The sequence below is a fragment of the Protopterus annectens genome, chromosome 2.part1, assembly GCF_019279795.1.
Source record: "Protopterus annectens isolate FY-2018-M chromosome 2.part1, PAN1.0, whole genome shotgun sequence".
Lineage (NCBI taxonomy): Eukaryota > Metazoa > Chordata > Ceratodontiformes > Protopteridae > Protopterus > Protopterus annectens.
Genome location: NC_056729.1, coordinates 1458503226 through 1458509628, shown reverse-complemented (window position 1 = coordinate 1458509628; position 6403 = coordinate 1458503226). Strand labels below are relative to the sequence as shown.

General features: G+C 44.2%; 1 non-coding gene across 1 annotated transcript; it reads left to right on the top strand.

Moving 5' to 3' along the window:
* The first annotated feature begins 6030 nt into the window (after positions 1-6030).
* TRNAS-UGA lies at positions 6031-6112 on the top strand. The gene has a single exon. It is a non-coding gene; the product is annotated as a tRNA-Ser (tRNA).
* The last annotated feature ends 291 nt before the right edge of the window (positions 6113-6403 follow it).

Below are 6403 nucleotides of genomic sequence, written 5' to 3'. Positions count from 1 at the left end.
ACTGAACTAGAGGGGGGGTACCTGTTCCGAGAAGGAGGGTGCCAACTGAGTCTCTGCAAGAGAGAAAGGACCTTCTGCACAACCTTGAAGGCTGGCTCCCCTGAAGAGGCAAGGGAGCCCGGAACTGAGATGGACTGCCTCAGAACCAGGGTCACTCCCTGCTCTGAAGAACCGACCTTTGAGACCAAAGCTGGAGCCAAACTAACTCAAACTGAAGCTCCAAGAATCAGGGATGGCTCCAAAAAAAGTACAGTTGTGTACGCTTACCATAAATGTAGATCTTCGAGTGTATTCACTGTTGCAGTCATTACATTTGGGTAATCTGCTGGCAGGTTGCCCTCAGTCGGCCTGAATAACAAAATATTGGGTACTGCGTCAGTTGCTGTCTCCTCTTCCATGACATCAGGTCGTCAGGGGTATAAAACATGCAGCCAATGCCATTTTAATCAGTTTTTCTTGCCCCAGATGTCAGGTGCCCCACAAAGGGGGATCAAATATATATATAAATAAACAGTAAATATATAAATGCACCTTAGAAACATAAAATTTACCTTCAACTAAAAGCAAATACACCACAAAGGCTTTTGAGTATAGTGAAGGAAAGAAAAGGTATAGAATGGAGGATGGCGGGTGGGTAACCCGGACTGCAACAGTGAATAGACTAGAACATCTACATTTATGGTAAGTGTACACAACTGTACTATGTTCTTCATGTTTCACTGTTGCAGTCATTACATTTGGGTAGAATCCCAAAGCTATGGATGGGAGGATGGAATTAAACAGCATTAGGAGCAGCTATAAGGCCCTGCAAGACTGCAGTGGCAAAGCCTGCCCTGGCTTTAGAGAAGAGAGGTAAATGGTAATGCTTTGTGAACGTATGAACAGAGCTCCAAGGAGCAGCTTCTAGAATGTCTTTGGTTTGGGACCCCTCTGAGAAAAGCTGCTGAAGTAGAGGCAGCCCTGGTGGAATGGGACCTGATCCCCTTGGGCACAGGTTTACCATGGTGCAAATAGCAGAAATGAATGCAGTGGCTTATCCATTTAGAAATAGTCTGCTTTGATATAGCCTTCCCCTCTGATCCTGCAGCAAATGCTACCAGTAGTTGCTCAGACTTTCTTAGAGATTTTGTCCTGTTTAAGTAGAATCTTAGTTGTCTGCATACATCCAATGAATGCAGAATCTGCTCTCCCTTGTTCTGCGGATTTGGGGAAAAGGTTGGCAGGTGAATGGTTTGGTTAAGAGCCACACTGGATACCACCTTAGGCATAAAGGAAGGATTGGTCCTGAGGGTCACCCTGTCCGGGTAAAATATAATGAAAGGCTCCACTGCCATGAGAGCCTGTAGTTCTGAAACCCTTCTAGCTGAAGTGACTGCCAAAAGAAAAGCTGTCTTCCAAGAAAGAAATTTTATATCTGCAGTAACTGCTGGTTCAAAAGGAGGTAGGGTGAATTTTTCCAGCATAAAATTGAGGTCCCATGCAGGAGTTGGCTCTCTCCTGGGAGGCCTTAAATTTTTGGCCCCTCTGAGACACTGTTTTAGCAGTGGATGAGAAAAAAGAGGAGGCTCTGTGTTGTAATGAGCCAAGATGGCAGAGGCATGGATTTTTATAGAAGAAAAAGATAGGCTCTTGTCAAGCATCTCAGTTAAGTATTGTAAAATCTGAGTAATATTGGACTTTGCTGTGTCTATTCCCTGTGCTTGGTTCCAAGCACAGAATCTCTTCCATTTATCAGCATAAGATTTTCTAGTATTAGGCCTTCTGGCTTCCAAAATGAAATCCATCACAGGTTTACTGAGAGATTTGGTTTGAATAATTAGTTGATTAGCCATGCTGCAAGATTCAGAGTTTGGAGCTGAGTGTGCAGAATTTGATAGTTCTGCTGAGGCAATAGGTGAGATGTCTGAGGCAAATACCACGGAGGAAGGTGTGACATATTCCTTAGAAGTGGATACCAGTGTTGGTGAGGCCAGTCTGGAGCAATTAAAATCATTTTTGGTTTTTCCTGTCTGACTTTTAGTAAGACCTTGGGGAGTAGAGGCAGAGGGGGAAAGGCATAGACTGAAAGTTTTTTCCAGCTGAAGGATAGAGCATCCACTTTCATGTTTTTTTGTGATGAGTTCTTGTGCAGAATTTGTCCAACTGATAGTTTTGGGGAGAGGCAAATAGATCTATGTCTGGGTTTCCCCATTTCTGTGTTAACGTGTTGAAGATTTGTGGATCCAGTTTCCATTCGTGCGGGTACATAAGATTTCTGCTTGGGTCGCCTGCCAGAGTATTTTGCTTTCCTGGCAGGAACTGAGCTTGAAGATGTATTTGGTAAGTCAAGGCTGTGTTCCACAAGGCCATGGCTAGTCTGCAAAGGGGGTAAGAATGGGTACCCCCCTGCTTGTTTATGTACCACATAACTGTGGTGTTGTCCGTCTTTATCAGTAGTTGTCCTGGATAAAGTAAGTCCTTGAAGGCTGTCAGAGCATTCTGAACAGCTAGCATTTCTTTCTGGTTGATATGCAGATGCATTTGGTTTGGGCTCCATTTGCCCGTGAATACATCTCCCTGCCAGGTGGGCCCCCTGAGCATAGTCTGATGCATCTGTAGTTAAGGTTTGGGTGGCAGGGGGTAGAGTGAATGACAGTCCCTTGTTTTGGTGACGTCTCTGCCCACCAAAAAAACTCCTGTTGTAGGCAGGGAATGAGAGGAATCATTGTTTCCAGACTGTAACAATGTTGACTCCATAAACTTTTTAGGTACCATTGAAGTTTCCTCATATGCAGTCTCGCATATGGAATTAGTAGAATGCAGGATGCCATGAACCCCAAAATCTGCAGAATTTGTCTTGCAGATAACTGGGTTCTTGTTGCAATTTGTTTGAAGTATGTTGTCAAATGCAGTTGTTTGTCTGGCATGAGGTAAGCCATCTGAGCAGTTGTATTCCAGCTTGCACCCAAGAATGCAATTATTTGAGAGGGTACCAGTTGTGATTTCTTTTCTTTTCTGGTATACCCTAGGCATGCTAGAAGCCTTTTTACAAATGCCAGATGTTGAAGAAGAGTGTCCTTGTCCTCTGCCTGAATGAGACAATCGTCCAGATAAGGATACATTTGAATGTTTCTTTGCCTGCAGAATGCAATTACTGGTGCCAGGCACTTTGTAAAGACCCTGGGCACAGTAGATAAGCCAAAGGGCAGTGCAGAGAATTGGTAATGCAAAAAACCTGCTTTGAAGCGAAGGTATCTTCTGAAAGATTCCCTTATTGGGATTTGCAGGTATGCCTCTTTTAAGTCTAGAGTTACTAACCAAGCATTCTTGCCTAGCATAGACAGTAGCTGTTGTAAAGTCAGCATTTTTGAATTTTGGAATGTCCAAGAATGTGTTTAGAATCGATAAGTCCAATATCGGTTGCCATAAATTCTTTTCTGGGTACCAGGAAAAGTCTTGAATAAAATCCTTGTCCTTTTTCCTTTTCTGGTACCAGTTGAATAGCCCCCATATCCATGAGGGACATGACTTGTTTCTGGGCCTCTGCCCACTGGTTTTGTGGCAGATCCAGCCATCTGTTTGGAATTGGCAAAGTATGGAAATGAAATATGTACCCCTGGGATACTCTGTTTAATACCCACTTGTCCTGGGTAATTAACTGCCAATTTTGAGCATGAAGTGCTAGTTTCCCCCCAATGGGGCTGTCGAAAGATAAGTGCTTGGAGATGGTAGAGGAAAGTCATTGAGACTGCTTACTGTAGGGTTGTGCTTTGTTACCTCCAGATTTGGAGGTGGAGGCACCCCATTGCTTTGACCTGTATGATCCCTGTGATTGATATCTGGAGCCACTTGAGCACCTGGGTTTGCCTTGAGTGGACACAGGAAAGGAACAATTTTTAGTAGGTCAGTGCCTACTGAACCTGGGTGGCTGCACTTGCAAAAAATCTTTTACCGTTTGCATAGATTTAGCTTTGTCTTCCATTTTCTTAAAAACCTCTTCTGCCTTATTACCAAACAGAGTATCATGCTGCAAAGGGGCTTCCAACAATTTAGCTTTAACATGATCAGGCAGATTATGCTCCTTGAGCCAGGCATGCCTTCAAATCACAGATCCAGTAACGGTGGCCCTACAAGTGGCCTCCAAGGAATCAAAGCCACATTGTAAAGTATGCTTTCCAACCTGTTCTGCTGCATGCAATAAATCCTGTAACTCCTTATTTTCCACACAATCAGAAATCAACATAATTTTCTGTTTCAGTAAGCCCATAACATGATGTTGATATTTAAGCATATGAAACTGACAGTTTAAAGCCCTGATTGCCAAGGTTGCAGACGTATAAGCCTTCTTACCCCATCTTTCCAGCGCCCTGGAATCTCTATCAGAAGGGGTAGGATTTTTGGCTGTAGAAGCCTTAACACCCATGGGACCCAGAGAAATAGTCTCAGGATCAGTAGCAGGATTTTTGAAAAGAAATTTGTGGGAGTCAGGAACCCTGTAATATCTGTCTGGCTTACTAGGAGCCAGAGGCAAGGAATCAGGAACCATGCTTGATTCCAAGAATACATCATCCACAATGTCTAATACAGGAGGTATTGCCAAAGGCCTATGTTTAGGAAGAAGAAGGAAATCCCTAAGCCTCTTTTTTGATTCTGAGAAGTCCTGACAGTCCCAGTGAAAATGTTCCCTTAAAGTATGCAAAGTCTCTCCAAAAGAGTAATCCTCGGGAGGAGATGCAGATGGGATGGATTCCTCTACATCAGAATCCTCATAAGGTGGAATAGAAAATTCCTGATCAGAAAAGGAATCAGAAGAAATGGAAACTTGATCTGAAGATTCATAATCAGTGCCTTGCCTAGGTCTCTTAACAGGGGGGGGGGGGGGGGGGTTGCATACTCCTGATTGAGGTAATTAAATCCTCAGCCATTTTGACCATTTTTTTTTAGGCATAGGGATCTGAGCATGTGGCTCATGCGTCATTTTTTTTAGACATAGAAGTTGTTTTTGACCTTGTTTTTGTTGATGGCGTAGGTTTAATATAAAAATGTTGAGGCCTGAAAACACCCTCAGAAGCTGTTGCCTGCACAGTGGCTCCGGACCCATCCAAGGGAGAGACATCCGCGGGTTCAATACTTTGCGAATCTCGTGGCATACTGGACTCCAAATGGGTCTCAGAGGCCTGCAACTCAAAAGTAGCGGGTATCAGGGGCTGCAAAAATGCCTCACTGAGTATCGGCGAACCGGCGACTGGCTTAGGAGAAGCTTCGTCATCAGTTTTGGACCTCGACTGTCTGTCTCTGTCTTTTTCCTTGCGTTTTTTGTGAACTCCGGTAGTCGGATTGCTAACAGACGACATTTCAGGGTAGTTAAATCTTGAACCAAAATATTTAGAAGCAAAAATATACCGACGCTTAATAGTGCGTTGGTTAAATTTAGCACAAAACTGACAGCAAGGCATGTTGTGGTCAGGGCCTAGGCAAGGAATACAGGACAAATGAAAATCCTTATGAGGTATTTGCTTCCCACAAGTAATGCAATTATTAACTTTTACTGACATCGGTAAGGAGCAAGAAAAAGTTTCCCCAGTGGGGTACTTAGCTTTAGTTTGAAGACTTCGGTTCTGAAACTCGAAAACGAAAATTTCAGGAGTCGGCCAACTGGCACGCAAGAAAGACTGATTAAAATGGCATCAACTGCATGTTATATACTCCTGACGACCTGACGGCATGGAAGAGGAGACAGCAACCTACGCAGGACCGAAGACTTTGTTATTCAGGCCGACTGAGGGCAACCTGCCAGCATATTACCCAAATGTAAAGACTGCAACAGTGAAACACAAACATCTGGGAACTGTTATCTGACCCCCAGAACTGACAGGGTATCTACAGCTCTGGGAGGTCTCTGGTTCAGAAGCAACCAAAGAGCTCAAGGTCATTACCAGCTCCAAAGAAGCAAAGTCCGGGGCCAGTGCAGTCTGCGCAGGGAGATCTGGAACAGATGACTCTAAGACTTCTGAAGAGGTTAGAGGAGGAGTAGGAGTGGGTGTGGGTGTTGTAATCGTGGCCGAGTGGTTAAGGCAATGCACTTGAAATCCATTGGGGTTTCCCTGCACAGGTTCGAATCCTGTTGATTACGTTGGTGTTGTCACAAAGAGGATTACTGGCCTCAAACAGATGCCCTACACAGACTGTCTCAAAAAACTCTAGCTTTACTCTGTCGCATATCGCCTACTCAGAGGTGATCTCTGCCTAACATACACAGCTATGTCAAACCCAGAGCTGTTGGACATGATCCACTTAAAGAAATCCCAATCCCTCTGAGCTACACGCTCTAGGGACCTAAACCTTGTCACCACAATACACAACAGAACATGCTGGAGGGATAGATTCCTGTCCCACAGACTTCCCATACTCTGGAACAGACTAC